The following is a 15,410-nucleotide window of genomic DNA, read 5'->3' as shown; positions in this document are numbered from 1 at the left end:
TTCCACGCTCTGGAGAGGAGCAGCACCCAGGGGTGGGGCTGAGCCGGGGGGCGCTGGGTGAGGGGCAGAGGCCTCGGGAGCTGAGACCGCAGGGACACAGCGTGAGGCACCATCCCAGGCATCCCCATGAAAGGAGCAGAACAGGGTTTACCTGGGGTGGGGAGTGTATGGAGAGCGTCTCAGGGCCGGTGGAGATGTATTGGCCTGGTGAGCAAGTGTGGCTAAAACACAGGCCTCGCTGTGAGCAGGATTTGAACCTGCGCAGGGAAACCCGAATGGATTTCGAGTCCAAAGCCTTAACCGCTCGGCCATCACAGCTGTGAGTGACGTGACCCCCTAAGGCCTGAGAAACTGGTAAATAATCACAGTGCCCAGGCCTGAAGTCCTCTGAAACACAGAATTCAAACAGGAGACCTGGCTCCCAAAGCACAGGGGGATTTGGGGTTCTCATTGCTTAGCCATGTGGTTAAACATCAAAACAACCCCCTCCTGTGGGGCCTGTAATTGTTGCTATCCCCACTCTAAAGGGAGACAGGGAGAGGTTCACTGACCTGGCCAAGGCCACGCAGGGAGTTAGAGCCCAGGTCTGCCCCTCCCTGCTTTATCCTCCCCTGTCCTGACTGTCTCGCTCGATTCACCTGTTTTTATTGTCTCTTGTCTCTCTTTATAAACAGGACTAAGCCATGACTGGACTGTCAGCCGGGAGAATGGGACACGGCTCCCTTCACCTGGACCCTGGATTTCTCATTACTTCAGAGAAACTTCTCAGTGGAAAAATGAATCACATTCAAATGACTACAGATTATGAATCGTTTGCTATTTTTGTTGCCTTGGAACACTGCTCCCCCCGCCCCGCCCCCCAGTCCTCCGCCCCAGCCTCTTCCCCTGAGTCAGGAATTATGTTTTATTGGTTCACTCTGATTTGTTTCATTTTTATGTTCGCATCTCTTGCAACTAATTGGTCAGAACCTGTCACTTCCGAAAGTCCCAGACGCGTGTCTCAGTTTCCCCTCCTAGCTCCCTTCTCGGTACCTTTGATTTTCCTCAGAGTCTCCTTCAGATCACTGGTTTGTTGGCACCAATAACCAGGTCTGATTTCCAGGTCAGGAGACGTGTCCTCCAGCTGCTGGAACTTTCCTTTTTCACATCAAGAAAGAAACAGGTTTTTTCCCAATAATCATGTTTTATTTTATTTTTTTATTTTACTGTGAATTTCTTGCCACTGAAAAATGCTGAATTGAGGGGCCTGGAGAATGACTCTCTGTGTAGCCAGCCACAGAATAGCTACAGCCCCAGCAATGGCTGGGCAAGCTTCCCCGAGGTGTCCCGTCAATGTGCTTCAGCCCTGATTGACTGAGACCAGCTCTGGGGACAGGACGGGAGTTCAGTCCCCGTGGACAATTCACTCCTCAGCCTCCATCCTTCAGTGACCAATAGATTCCAATGTTCCTGCTGGTCTTTGTTCTGTGGACGTCTGCCCACCTGCAACTGGACCGAGATGAACTCCCCTCAAACCAGCTCATTCCTCACCGGTTTCTGAATGGTCATCACGTCCTACAGACGTTTGCTCACTCCTGCCCTGGGTAGAAGAGAACCCCAGTGCCCTGGAGGTGACAGGCCCGGACTGTGTCCCCGGAGTCCCGGGGCATCATCCCTGCCCTAAGGCTGTGGCTGCACTGGGGAGTTTACGGTGGCAGTCTCTACTGGAGCGGCTGGAAGCCGACGGGAGGGAGCTCTCCACCCTCAACGAGCAGCCGTAGCCATGTTGGCAGGAGAAGCTCTCCCAGCACCATAGCACTGTCCACACCGGCGCTTAGGTCAGTGTAACTTGTGTCACTCAGGGGGTGGCTTATTCACACCCCTGAGCCACATACGTTCTACCGACACAAGGGGGAGTGTAGACGCAGCCTTAGCAGAGACGCGATTAAGAAAACCGCTTTAGTTATGTAGGAAATGCAGGAACCCCAGGTTTGTAATAAACCAAAGGAGATTCTGACCAAACGAGTCACTTTCTCCACTTTGCTGTTGTGCCCTGGGATACTTGTTTTGTCTCAGCCTGTGGCCAGAATAATGAGGTGTGAAGGGGAAGGAGCCAGGCACCTGCCTATGGTGCTTCTGACATCCTAGAGGGGAGAAAGGAGAAAAGACGCTCAGTCCCCCATGCCACTCACACAGGGGGTGGGAACTTTGGTGGTAATTTAAAGAGAATCAAGGGGCTCAAAGAGAGACAAAGGTGTTAACGTGACCCTGTCACTGTCCAACATTACACAGGTGAAACAAGGCTTGCAGTTTGGGCTGCTGTACAGAACAAGCGTTCAGGCTGAAAAGTGACATCGTTTCTTGCAATTTCAGGAAAACCCCAAATCAAACAAACCCCCACAACAACAGGCACCTGAAAAAGTACTGCCCCTGACTTCACCTTTCCAAGGTCTTCTCAGCACTCTCTCCCGCCCCAAGGGAGAATCCTACACCTTGACAAACAAACCAAATTCAGGCCCTAATGCAGCTCTCCCTCTGCAGGATGTTGGAGAAAACACAGGTGAAAAAAACTTCCAAGGTAAGCTGCAAACACACTTGCATGGTAAAGGAGACTCATGCCCGAGTCCAACAAATCCTTTGGGAACTCGAAGGAAGCCACATTCCAGAGGAGTTTCCAAAGACAAACCACCAGCCACACACCCAGGCAGAAGAAGCTTGGACACGGGAAGGGGCAGCAGCAAACACACCCTGGGGGAGGACTTGTCCGGGAGCTGCAGCCAGGCCTCTTGGCACCCAAAGTGAGAATCAGACCCTTACAACAACAAGCCACATTTGGCCATTGCTGAAATTGTCAGGCCTCAAAATTTTGGGCCAGAAACCAAAAGCCAAATCTAGCTTTAAAACTCAACCACTTGGAAATGGCACTTCTAGCGTGGCACCAGACCGTAGGCGACCGTCTGTGTGCGTGTGGTTGGCTGCCAATAGGTAGAATCCAGGGCCTGCATCTTCGCTTCCCACAGCAGGAGATTTTGAGACCCTGACAATTAGGGGAAGAACAGGCAGGCCGTGGCTACACTTGCAGATGTACGGTGCTGTGAGTCAAACCTGCCTTCCTACAGCCGAGCAGGGGAAGCGCTGCAGCCTGTCCACACTGGCAGCTGCCAGCCATCCCAGCATTCACGTGGCTGCAACGTGCTTTTCCAACGGGGGGTGGGGGTGGAGTGTGACAGGGAGTGTGGGGGGAGAGAGAGTGGGTTTTGGGGGGCTGACAGCGTGCTGTCTTGTAAGTACAGACCTCCCTCCCTCCCTCCCCCGTGTAAGCAGTGTCAGGATGAGCTCCACCCTGACATCTGGTGGTGAGGTGTGGCAAGTTGTGGAAAAGAACTTCAGGGGCCGATGTCATTTGCATAGGCACACCCACCACGCCTAGAATGAGACCATAGCTGCTCAAATGGTCACTTTGGCTGCTGTGGGATCCCCAGCGTCTCTGTTATTGGGGCAGGAAGAATAAATTGTTATTACCCTGATTATGGGAACTGTGCTTGGAACTGTACGTGGCCTTTTGTTATGATGGAGGGATTCACCATCAACTAAGTAGCACTCGCTAGGCAAGGGTCATGGGTTCCAAAACTGTGTGAAGAGAGAGAGGCTGGGGACAAGTATTAATACTTGGTGGCATGGGCCCCTTGGTGAGGGCCTTCTATGCTAATTGCACTTCCTCCTCTCTCCACTGTGGAATATCAGAGCTAATTTTGATTTCATTAGAAGTCTAGTTATAGGCTGCTGAGCTCACTTTGGGCTGACAGTGCACCAGCACTGGGGCTCCCCTACTACAAGCTGAATTCACCTAAGAGCTGAAATCACTGAGTGTTGTGTTAAGTAGTGGGGGAGCCTGAAGATATATTGTGGAGCAGTTTGCGGCACGGCTGGTGAAGCAGTTCAACGCGGAGCAGTGTGTGGATGGCAGGAGCTGCTTGTGGGTCGTGGAGCTGAGCGAAGGAGTTCGTGGGGCGGCTGGCGGAGCGGAGCGCAGCGGAGCGAAGGAGTTTGTGGGGCGGCTGGCGGAGCGGAGCGCTGCTATGGAGCTGTGGGGCGGTCAGCTTCCGATCATGTAAGGTGCCTCTTACCCCCGTCCCACTTCCACCCAGGTTGGGAGGTAAAGCTCCGCAGATAAACTTTCGAACTCTGGGGCTGCCCTGACCAGGGACAGAGACTTTTGGGGCATTGGACTTTTGGGACCTTGGGTGATTTGGGGTTGCTGGACTCAAGAACCAAAGGGAAAAGGGCATGCCCCAATTTGCCTGGGGTGGGTTTTTTTTGCTCATGGGTTGTGTTATGAATCCTGGTGGTGGTGTTTCCCCAACATAATGCCACATTGTTTCTCTCTGTTATTAAAAGGCTTTTGCTACACTCAGGCTATGTGCTTGCGAGAGGAGAAGTATTGCCTCTTGGAGGCGCCCAGCGGGGGTGGTATATATTTGTCCCAGGTCACTGGGTGGGGGCTCGAGCCGGTTTGCATTGTGTTATTGGAATGGATCCCCTAGATATTGAACCCGGCCCTTGTTGCTGCCAACTCTGACGGGCAGAAGGGTTACACCCGCCTGTCTCTCACTCACTGAAAGCAAACGGCCGTTCTTTCTTTTTTTCTCATAGACGAGATAAGCAGCCGCTCGCTGAAATGGACCCCAACCCCGCCTCGCTCTGCAAGCAAACAGGAGCGGCTGGCGCTCCAAACGGAGCCCCCCGCCTGCCTCTCACTCATTCAAAGCCAACAGGAGCGGTGTGTGTTTGTTTGATAAGCAGCCCCGAAACGGAGCTTTGAAATGGCACGGCCACGTCCGGAGTTCACAACCAAACAAGAGAGGACGTGTCAGTTAAAAGGATTATGGAGAGTTTCCGGAGGTCAATCAGTGCCTAATAACCTTACTCCCCGTTTACACTGGAGCTGGAGCGTCTCAGCCGATGTGCAACAGCTGTTAATCCTCTCGGGGAGGTGGAGTACCAGGAGCGCTCCAGCCAGGGAGTCAGAGCGCTCTGCATGCCTTGCCAGCGTGGACGGGGAGTAAGGTGGAGCGCTCTGGGAGGCTTTATTGCGGTGTAACATGCAAGTGTAGCCAAAGCCGTAGATAAAAACCCAAAGAAAGTATCAAGAGTTCTCCTTCCTGGCTGAGCTGGGTGCGCTGTCCAGGTCACCGATGGTCATTCTGGGGAGGGATGTGGGGCTGATTCAGTTTGGGGGGGTTGTTCTGGGGAAGGATGTGGGTCTCAGATATCTGGAGGATTGGCCCAGAGCCCAGTCTTTTGGGGGCACAGCTGGTGTTCCTGATCCTAGTCTGTCTGCCTCTCTTCTGGCAGAGAAGGCCAAGCCAGGCGAGTACGAATAATGATGCTGTAAATAAAATGGAATAAAGTTGTGGATGTTTTTATTTTTAAAATATTTTTCACACTTTTCAATCTGCCCCAATTTCATCAGGCCCTGGTAGTTCCTATGAGAAATGTGAAGGATGAGATATTTGTAACTGTTCCCTCTTAGTGGGAGCAACAGCTGGCTGGGGTTTTGGCGGCTCAGGCTTTTGTTCCCTGGTTTTACCCACTGTGGTTTCTTTTGCATGTTTTCTTTCATAACGTATCAGATGTACCTGTGTGTAACTTTTTGCCCTAGGGCTGCCATTGCTGGGAGCCCCCTCCATTTAAACTTGTAAATATTGTAAATAAAACCGGTACAGCTGTGTGCTGTGTCAAACACAACTCCTGTGTCAATCTGCTGGCCCAAGGGGGCCCACAAATGTGTTGGGAACCAGGCCCACAAAAGGTTAATCTGGCCCTGTGTGGGGGAGCCTGTGTGTGTCAGCACACTGTCTCTTTAAGCCAAGCACTCCTGAGCCTGAAGACTTGCAGCTCCCACTCCTGAGTCAAAGGCCTCAGCGCAGACAGGCTCCTGCCCCGTGCTCCCCAGCTCAGCGGAGACCCACCTGGGCACGGCCACCTCTCGTAGCGGGCGGAATCCCCCAGTGCCCGGCCAGCCGTGCATCAGCTTCCCAGCGAAAGGGAGACTTACGTGTAAACACGGGGCTTGCAGCCTCTGCAGTGCCGGCTGCCGCGGAGCCGGTGTAGAGCTTGGCCCAGGCTAGCATCAGCAGGGGAGCTGACTGTGCAGATCTCTGGGGCCGCAGGCACTGACTTATTTTTCCTGGGGATGCCACCTCCGCCACTTCCCCCAGGTCCCACCCTGGCTCCTTCCCCTCCCCATAGGTCCCTGCCTGTCCACCCACCACTCCCCCCTCCCCGAAGCCCCTTCCCCAGCTGCCAGACAGCTCAAACAGCTGATCAGCAGGGGCCAGCCCAAGAGCTGTGGCTGGTGGGTGCTGAGCACCCGCTATGTTTTCCTGTGGGGGCTCTGGGTTTGGAGCACCCTCTGCGTCGGCACCTGGGGCTACAAATCGGTCAGGCCCCACCTGAGTGCAAAGGGACTGAATGGAAGAAGGAGGCAATTTCCTCCAGTCTAGGCAGGTGTCTAAAGCCTCCTCTCGGCAAATCAGGTGTGTGTGTGTGGGGGGGAGCTTGTGTGGGACACTGTCCCAGCCACGTGCCAGTCCGCTTCCCCTAGCTGCTGCTGTTTGTGGCAGGAGTGTGCAGAAGGGGAAGTGAGAGCCCGTGAGCCTGGGGAAGGAGAAGTGAGTGTTTCTGCTGTGGGGAGCCTGGCCCGCAGCCGCCGCTCTCTGCTCTGCCTTCAGAAAGGGGCAGCCAGAGAGCAGTGGCTCTCAGCCGAGTGCCGGATCTGAAGGCAGTGCTACCAGCAGTTGGGAGGGATGGCTACGGGGGAGGGGCTAAGACAAATTTTGGGATTGCTGCGGACCCTGCAAGCTCCCCCTAGAGCCGCCCCTACCCCTGCCCCACAGGGCCCCTCTGCTCTTCCTGCAGCTGCAGGTCTCCTTCGTCCCTCTTATCCCTGATGCTGCTGAGAAGGGTGCAGAGGAGCTTCCAGGGGCTATACAGGTGATGAGCCATGGTGCTGGATAGATGGGAGTCCTCCAGGATCAGAGAGACTGGGCTAACTGCAGCGAGAGAAGCCTGTATTTTTCATGCTCACCGGACTCCCTGTTGTCTCAGCGACACAATCCGAGCCTGGGCGATCAGAGTCATCCTGGACTAGAGAGGACTGTGACCAAAAAACTGCAAAATTCCTGAAGCAAGGAGATGGGCTTCTCCGCCTTGATCGCTCCCTTGCTTTAACAGAAGAACGGCCAGATGGGGTCAGGCCAAAGGTCCATCTAGCCCGGTGTCCGACAGGGGCCAGTGCCAAGTGCCCCGGCTTTCGATGGTTTTGCAGACCCAACAGAGTAAGGAGCACAAGTCCCATTGACTGGGAGCAAGACCTGTGCACCGAACTCTGTTTGCAGTTTTGAAAATACAACCCTAAGTATTTAACCACAGACCAAACAATGGATAATTTGGCGTGAGGACTGTGGCTATGCTTCTGATTTGCTTATGTTTATTTTATATAGGTGAAGGAAGAAGTGAGAAAGCCAGAACATTCCAATTGACTTGAGTGTCCAAATAGGGTGACCAGATGTCCCGATTTTATAGGGACAGTCCAGATATTCGGGGCTTTTTCTTATGTAGGTGCCAGTTACCCCTCACCCCATCCCGATTTTTCACACTTTCTATCTGGTCACCTTGTGTCCAAATATCTTAGGACAGGAGGCTTTGCAAATTTCAGTTTGCCACATAGACCAGAGAAGAGTGACAAACCGTCGGTGGATCACCATTAGAACATGATGGCCCCTTGTGAATTATGAAAGGAGCTGAAAGTGCTTGGCAGGACTAGCTAATCTATGGAAGAGCTCATGGGATGTTCCTATGATTAAGGCTGCTTGAAAATTTTGTTGGTTTTGATGAAAAACTGCGGTTTTGATTTAAAAAAGTTTTCACAAAAAACGTCTGCCATCCGTTAATGGTTTTGATATTTTTCATGCAAAAAAACCAATAAAAATAAAAGCTCCAAAGCTGAACTATTTCACCAAGAAACCAAACAGATCGATTTGGGCATGCCACTACTATGTCCCATGGGAGATGTCGTGGGGTTGCTTGATGTCCCCTTTTTATTGTGCAGGCTAGGTTCCCCAGATGGACTTCATCTCCCATGATGCATCATGGTTATTGGACTCCCCTAATTCAATGACTCATGCAAAGGAGAGACCGTGGTGCATTGTGGGAGAGTCCTATCAGGGAGCCCTGTCGATGGATGCAGGAGGAACGCAAATTACAACTCCCATGCAGTGACATTTCCAAATTGAAATACTTTGGGGTTTGGACAAAATAGTTCGGTATTCAATTTTTCATTGAAAAGTTGAAACTTTCAGGAGGGAAGGGAAGGAGTGGGTACAGGTTCTTGAAGGAATGTATAGTGAGCTGTGTAGTTACTGGCTGTCTCACTGAAGGAAGTGCAAAGGAGTGAGTGATATGGGTGAGAAAGTTCCATCACAGGCCTTTTGATGTTGCTGTCTATGTGGTTAGTGTGCTGGATATGATGTCTGGTAACATAGAATATCAGGGTTGGAAGGGACCTCAGGAGGTCATCTAGTCCAACCCCCTGCTCAAAGCAGGACCAATCCCCAAGTAAATCATCCCAGCCAGGGCTTTGTCAAGCCTGACCTTAAAAACTTCTAAGGAAGGAGATTCTACCACCTCCCTAGGGAACGCATTCCAGTGTTTCACCACCCTCCTAGTGAAAAAGTTTTTCTTAATATCCAACCTAAACCTCCCCCACTGCAACTTGAGACCATTACTCCTTGTCCTGTCCTCTTCTACCACTGAGAATAGTCTAGAACCATCCTCTCTGGAACCACCTCTCAGGTAGTTGAAAGCAGCTATCAAATCCCCCTTCATTCTTCTCTTCTGCAGACTAAACAATCCCAGCTCCCTCAGCCTCTCCTCATAAGTCATGTGTTCCAGACCCCTAATCATTTTTGTTGCCCTTCGCTGGACTCTCTCCAATTTATCCACATCCTTCTTGTAGTGTGGGGCCCAAAACTGGACACAGTACTCCAGATGAGGCCTCACCAATGTCGAATAGAGGGGGATGATCACGTCCCTCGATCTGCTGGCTATGCCCCTACGTATACATCCCAAAATGCCATTGGCCTTCTTGGCAACAAGGGCACACTGCTGACTCTATCCAGCTTCTCGTCCACTGTCACCCCTAGGTCCTTTTCCGCAGAACTGCTGCCGAGCCATTCGGTCCCTAGTCTGTAGCAGTGCATGGGATTCTTCCGTCCTAAGTGCAGGACTCTGTACTTGTCCTTGTTGAACCTCATCAGATTTCTTTTGGCCCAGTCCTCCAATTTGTCTAGGTCCCTCTGTATCCTATCCCTGCCCTCCAGCGTATCTACCACTCCTCCCAGTTTAGTATCATCCGCAAATTTGCAGAGAGTGTGTAACCCTTCTGCCAGGCCAAGTTGATAGCAGCAAGGGCCGGGTTCAGTACACAGGGGTTCCCTCTCATTAAAGCAAATGCAAAACTGGCTCGAGCCCCCACCCAGTGACCTGGGAAAATCTTACACACCCCCTGGGCGCCTCAAGGAGGCAATACTTCCCCTCTCGCAAGCACGGCGTCTCAGTGTAGTAGAGAATCTTTAATAACATGAGGTAAACAACATCAGCATTAAATTGGGGAAACACCACAACTAGTGTTCATTAACCAAACCATGAACACCGACCCACCCCAGAAAAATTGGGCCACATCCTTTCCCTTAGGCCCTTGAGTCCCAGAACCCAAACGTCTCTTGAGTCCAGCAATCCACAAATCACCCAAAGTCCAAAAAAAAGTCCAGCCCCGGAGTTCAAAAGTTCATCTGCAGAGTGTTACTCCCCAGTCTGGCCGAAATGTGCCTGGGTGTGGGGGGGGGAAGAGGTAAGGGGCACCTTACGTGTCCTGAAGCTGACTGCCCCACAGGGCTCTGCTCCGCTCCACCACGACCGGCTCCGCTCTGCTCAGCTCGCCGTCTCACGAACACACCGCCGTCTCACGAGCGGCTCCGCTCAGCTCGCCGTCTCACGAACACACCGCCGTCTCACGACCGGCTCCGCTCAGCTCGCCGTCTCACGACCGGCTCCGCTGCACACTAGATCTTCCGGCTCCCCACTACTTGACACCGTGCTCAGTGATTTCAGCTCATAGTAGTGGGAGCCTTAGTGCTGGTGCACTATAAGGCTGAAGTGAATTCAGCACAGTACCTGTAACAAACTCTTAATAGACCCAGAATTAGCTCTGACATTCCACAGTGGAGAGACACAGAGGTGCAATTGGTGCTTCAGGCCCTCACAAAGGGGCCTACACCACCAGGCACTAATACCTGTCTCAAGTCTCTCTCAATTCACAGAGTTTTGGAACCCATTTCCCTTGCCTAGTGAGTGCTACTCAGTTGATGGTGAGTCCTCCATCATAACAAAAAGGCCAAGTACAGTTCCAAGCACAGTTCCCATAATCAGGGTACTAACAATTTATTCTTCCCGCCCCAATAACAGAGACACTGGGGATCCCACAGCAGCCAAAGTGACCATTTGGGCAGTTATGGCCTCATTCTAGGTGGGGTGGGTGTGCCTATGCAAATGAGATCAGCCCCTGAAGTTCTTTTCCACAACTTGCCACACCTCACCACCAGATGTCAGGGTGGAGCCCACCCTGTCTCTGCTTATATCCTCCCCCCAGCCGAGAATTTGGCGTCCCGACAAATCATACTCCCTTTATACCAACTCATTGGTTTCCTCCAAAGGGCCTCAGAAAGCCCACTTTGGCTTCCACAATCCTGTGTGCTAAATGTATTGGCTCCTCACTAGTCACCCCAGGTGTATCATAAGTTAACCGTTTCACTGGTCTTATCACCCTGTCTCGTCTATTGAGAATCTCTGTTGCCGAGGTAGGGGGAACGTCCTCTTGAGTGACGGATGGAGAGGCTTCCCTGGAGGGTCCCTCGGCTACTGGCATAGGCCCCTGCACTCCTAGTTCTAACGCTGGAGGGTCCAAGGTGCCCAGGACATCCGCTACCTGTGTGTCTCCACTGGCCAATAACCTGTGTGTGTCATCACACGGGGGTCTCATCAGCGGCACAGGAGTGTCAGAAATGGGCCTAAATAATTCCGCCATTGGGTTTAGGGTGGAAAAGGGGGAACTCTCATTTGGTTCAGCTGGTCGAGACTGAAATCTTGTTTCCATCCCAGGATACACCAGGGTTGTGTCTTCCTCCTCAGACTCACTCTCAGATGTGCAGAATAGGGGTAAGTTAGCTGCAGGGGGCCCACTGTCTGTGTTGGATGGCAGCTTTGGTCTAGCACTTCTGTTCTGCCCGGCCGCCCTGTCATGGCCCATCTCATAAGGGGTGCTTACCAATTCCCCCACAGGGAGCAAAAGGTTTCTATGCACCGTCTTTATTTGCCTTGGACTGTCTTCAGGTTTGATCTTGTAGACCGGCAGATCTCCCAGCTTTTCCATCACCAGGTAAGGTATTGCCTTCCATCTGTCAGCTATCTTGTGTTTGCCAGCAATACCCAAATTTCGCAGCAGGACTCTGTCCCCCGGCTGGAGCTCCTGCGAACGCACTCTAGCATCATATCGATGTTTGTTGCGGTCTGCGTTCTTCCGAGCCGCAGCGGTAGCTAAGCGATAAGCATCCCGCAGCTTTTCTCTTAGTCGGGATACATATTGCTGATGAGTTTCATAGCTATCTCCATCCTCTGATACACCAAAGCACAAGTCTATGGGTAATCTTGGTTCTCGCCCAAACATCAAGAGATATGGGGTGACTCCCGTAGCATCGTTCTTTGTGGCATTGTAGGCATGCACCAGAAATGCGACATGCTGGCTCCAGGTTGCCTTCTGCTCTGGTCGCAAAGTTCCCAACATATCTAATATGGTTCGATTGAACCTCTCTGGCTGAGGATCACCTTGGGGGTGGTAAGGCGTTGTCCTAGACTTTTTAATTCCTGCTATCTTCAGCACCTCCTTCAGAAGGTGACTCTCAAAATCCCGCCCCTGATCAGAGTGTATCCGAGCCGGGAATCCACAGACTGAGAAATATTTGTCCCACAATACTTGAGCAACGGTGGTGGCCCTCTGATCACGTGTGGGATATGCTTGTGCATACCGTATAAAATGGTCAGTCACTACTAGAATGTTTCCAACATTCCTCTTGTCTACCTCTACAGACAAGAAATCAATGCATACCAATTCCAAAGGTTTGTTGCTGGTGATGTTCTTGAGATATGCAGCCCTCGTGGGCAGAGTTTTCCTTTGAACACATCGAGCACAAGTCTCACATTTCCTGCGAACATCTTCAGCCATTCGGGGCCAATAGAACCTACTACGAATAAGTTCCAGGGTCCTCTCCATCCCTAAATGCCCAAAGTCATCATGCAGGGCCCTCATGGCCAGGGCTCTGTACTTTTTTGGCAGTACTAGTTGTGCTCGTTGCTTTTGTAAAGAGTCGGTGGTCATTCGGTGTAGCACTCCCTGAATCAGTTTTAATTTGGTCCATTCTCTCAATAGTAGTTTACCCTCCGGGTTAGGTGGGACAACCGCAGCCGGGCTTCGCCCCTCCCTTTTGGCAAGTAGTGTATCACGAATGTCAATATCTTGCCGTTGGGCTTCTTGCCAGTCAGCCGCATTGAGCATGGGCAAAGGAGATTGGTCCAATGCAATATAGTTCACTGAAGCGGAAGGCATGCATTCGGGGGCAGGCCCAAAGCTTCTGCAATACATCCCTGAAGGCTCTCACAGGCCTCTGGCTCTCGACGACTCACACTGCAAATAGCTCTCACTCCATCTGTGGGTATCACAGCAACTTCTGGAGCCTGCGGACGCCTGGACAATGCATCTGCATCTACATTGCTTCTCCCTGATCGGTACTGAATGCTAAACTCATAGCTAGCCAAGGCGGCCACCCATCTCTGCCCTGTAGCATCCAGCTTAGCACTTGTTAACACATAAGTCAGTGGATTGTTGTCTGTCCACACCTGGAACTGAGCACCATACAAGTAGTCTCGAAATTTCTCAGTGATGGCCCATTTCAAGGCCAAGAATTCCAGCTTGTGGGTGGGATAACGAGTTTCACTATCAGACAATCCTCGGCTGGCAAAGGCTACAGGTTTATGTTTGCCTTCCACTTCCTGGTACAGGACTGCTCCCAGACCCTCCAAACTGGCATCAGTATGCAGGATAAATGGTTTGCTTGGGTCAGCAAAAACTAGGACTGGAGCATGAGTTAGGCAAGTAATGATTTCTCGAAAAGCCCTTTCACATCTCTCATCCCACCGTGGCTCAAATGGTGCAAAGGGGCCATAGTTTCTCTGCACAGGAGGCTTTGGGAACCTCCCCTTATTCTTGGTCTTAGATTTGTTCTTGCTGGACTGATGTCCCCTGGTAAGATCATTCAGAGGCTTTACAATCGTAGCATAGTTTTTCACAAATCTGCGGTAGTAGCCACTAAATCCAAGAAAGGTCTTGAGTTCTCTATAGTTACTTGGACGTGGCCATGTAGTGAGTGCTTCTATTTTATCAGGATCAGTACTCACACCCTCTTGGGATACGATGTGACCCACATACTTCACTGAGGTTCTGCAGAACTGGCATTTGTCAATTGAAAGCTTCAGACCATAATCCTCCAACCTATCAAGCACTTTAAGAAGTCTTTCTTCATGCTCCTTTAAGGTTCTTCCAAACACAATCAGGTCATCCAAATAAACTAACACTTGCAGTAAATTCATGTCTCCCACAACTCTCTCCATGAGACGTTGAAAGGTGGCAGGTGCTCCAGAAATCCCTTGGGGCATGCGTTCGAACTGATAAAACCCTAATGGGCAGATGAAGGCTGTCTTCTCCTTATCTTCTTCTCCCAGAGGGATCTGGTAGTACCCACTTCTAAGATCCAACACAGAGAACCACTGGCTTCCCAGCAAACAGTCTAAGGCATCTTGCACTCGAGGCATAGTGTACTGGTCGACCACAGTACGGCTGTTTAGGGTGCGGTAGTCAATACACATCCGGATTTTCCCATTCTTTTTGCGGACTACCACAATGGGTGAGGCGTATGGGCTGCGGGACTCTGTAATGATGCCATTCGCAGCCAGCTCCTGAAGATGATGTCGCACATCTTCCATCTCAGAGAGAGCAATCTTCCTAGATCTCTCCCTGAAAGGTCGAGAGTCATGTAGTCTGATATTGTGCTCTACTCCTTTTGCACATCCCACATCCCACTCATGCAGTGAGAACACCTTGGATCTTTCACAAAGTTTCTTCCTCAGGCGATCTTTCCAGTCCTCGGACACTGGTGAATCTCCAAAGTCAAACTTTGCTGGGTCTATGGTCGGAACTTGAGTTTCACACTGGGGTTTTACAATCGACTCAGGCTCAAAGAGGTCTGCTATCTTTTGTCCTCGCCTCACAAAAATATCACGACTTGTTCCATCAGCAATCAGTATAGTCACCTCTTCCTGGGCTTCAGCAGGTAGGGTTATGACTCCACTAAGAACCAGCACTCCTTCAGGGAGCCCTCCCTCGGTCGGCTGCTCTACCACTGCTAATGTTCTCTTATTGCCTTTCAGGCAGGTACTCATGACAATCACCTCCCTTTCTGTCATTGCAGGCACCACTAAGGGGACCGGGCCTGCGTACCTCAGTGCTCCCACCGGCAAATCAGGCATCACTCTTTTTGTGTCCTCAATTTTTCTGTAGGCTGCAGCACAACGTGTGTGTATCACTAAGGTATTCAGGTATTGGTCCCCTGCTCGCTGTCTGCAGTAATCTGCAAGTACCTTAAAGAGGCTGGAGTTGGTCCCTATCAGCACGGACGCATCAGAGACACCTTTAGGGTCAGGGCATATTAAAGCTGCAGTGTCCACCTCCTGTCTTACCCCAGCGATCTCTTCTGGGAATTCCAGGTGTACAATGACATACCCCTGATACGGGTATTCATCCATGCTGAGACCACACAGGCCAAGCCCTGTCAAGGGCTGTATAGGCAGATGCATAAGCATCTGCTGGTAGAAAGACTGGAATATGATAGTCACTTGGGATCCCGTGTCAAGCACTGCTCTACATTCTGTCCCTTCAACCTTTACAGTGACCTCAGCTCGAGGTCCTATCAATCCTGGTGGGGTTCGGGTGGCATGGTTCTTCGCAGTGGAGCCTCCAAACCCTGCAGGCCTAGGCAGCTCCCTTCCCAGGCCCTGGGGCCGTTTCCCGACTTTCCCCAGGTGGTCCTCAGCTTTTGGTATACTAGCGGGGGATTCTCTGCATTCTGACACCTGGCAGCAATGTGCCCACCCTGGCCACACCGGTAGCAGAAGAAGGATTGCCCTTTCCCAGGTTGCCGGGGTGGGGCAGAGGTTCTAAATGTAGTCTTCTGGACCGTGGTAATGGGGGGTTCCTTGTACGC

At 51.6% G+C, this 15,410-nt stretch overlaps 1 non-coding gene across 1 annotated transcript; it reads right to left on the bottom strand.

Annotated features, from left to right (window-relative positions):
* Positions 1–236: 236 nt before the first annotated feature.
* TRNAS-CGA (transfer RNA serine (anticodon CGA)) lies at positions 237–318 on the bottom strand. Its single transcript has one exon. It is a non-coding gene; the product is annotated as a tRNA-Ser (tRNA).
* Positions 319–15,410: the final 15,092 nt, after the last annotated feature.

The sequence above is a fragment of the Eretmochelys imbricata genome, chromosome 11 (genome assembly GCF_965152235.1).
Source record: "Eretmochelys imbricata isolate rEreImb1 chromosome 11, rEreImb1.hap1, whole genome shotgun sequence".
Lineage (NCBI taxonomy): Eukaryota > Metazoa > Chordata > Testudines > Cheloniidae > Eretmochelys > Eretmochelys imbricata.
This window is presented reverse-complemented; position numbering and strand designations above follow the sequence as displayed.